Below are 1262 nucleotides of genomic sequence, written 5' to 3'. Positions count from 1 at the left end.
TACTAGCAAACAGAATCCAACAGCACATTAAAAGGATCATACACCATGATCAAGTGGGGTTTATCCCAGGAATGCAAGGATACTTCAATATATGCAAATCAATCAATGTGATACACCATATTAACAAATTGAAAAATAAAAACCATATGATCATCTCAAGAGATGCAGAAAAAGCTTTCAACAAAATTCAACACCCATTTATGATGAATACCCTCCAGAAAGTAGGCATAGAGAGAACTTACCTCAACATAATAAAGGCCATACATGACAAACCCATAGCCAACATCATCCTCAATGGTGAAAAACTGAAACCATTTCCACTAAGATCAGGAACAAGACAAGGTTGCCCACTATCACCACTATTATTCAATATTGTTTTGGAAGTTTTAGCCACAGAAATCAGAGAAGAAAAAGAAATAAAAGTAATCCAAATCGGGAAAAAGAAGTAAAGCTGTCACTATTTGCAGATCACATGATACTATACACAGAGAATCCTAAAGATGCTACCAGAAAACTACTAGAACTAATCAATGAATTTGGTAAAGTAGCAGGATACAAAATTAATGCACAGAAATCTCTTGCATTCCTATACACTAATGATGAAAAATCTGAAAGTGAAATTAAGAAAACACTCCCATTTACCATTGCAACAAAAAGAATAAAATACCTAGGAATAAACCTACCTAAGGAGACAAAAGACCTGTATGCAGAAAACTATAAAACACTGATGAAAGAAATTAAAGGTGATATAAACAGATGGAGAGATATACCATGTCCTTGGATTGGAAGAATCAACACTGTGCAAATGACTATATTATCCAAAGCAATCTACAGATTCAACGCAATCCCTATCAAACTACCACTGGCATTTTTCACAGAACTAGAACAAAAAAATTCACAATTTGTATGGAAACATAAAAGACCCCAAATAGCCAAAGCAATCTTGGGAACGAAAAACGGAGCTGGAGGAATCAGGCTCCCTGACTTCAGACTATACTACAAAGCTACAGTAATCAAGACAGTATGGTACTGGCACAAAAACAGAAATATAGATCAATGGAACAGGATAGAAAGCCCAGAGATAAACCCATGCACATATCATTACCTTATCTTTGATACGGGGGCAATAATATACAATGTAGAAAATATAGCCTCTTCAGTAAGTGATGCTGGGAAAATGGGACAGCTACATGTAAAAGAATGAAATTAGAACACTCCCAAACACCATACACAGAAATAAACTCAAAATGGATTAAAGACCT

Source organism: Lipotes vexillifer, unplaced genomic scaffold (genome assembly GCF_000442215.2).
Source record: "Lipotes vexillifer unplaced genomic scaffold, Lipotes_vexillifer_v1.1 scaffold209, whole genome shotgun sequence".
Taxonomy (NCBI): domain Eukaryota; kingdom Metazoa; phylum Chordata; class Mammalia; order Artiodactyla; family Lipotidae; genus Lipotes; species Lipotes vexillifer.
The sequence above is the reverse complement of the archived record's forward strand: the minus strand, read 5'-3'. Positions refer to the sequence as shown.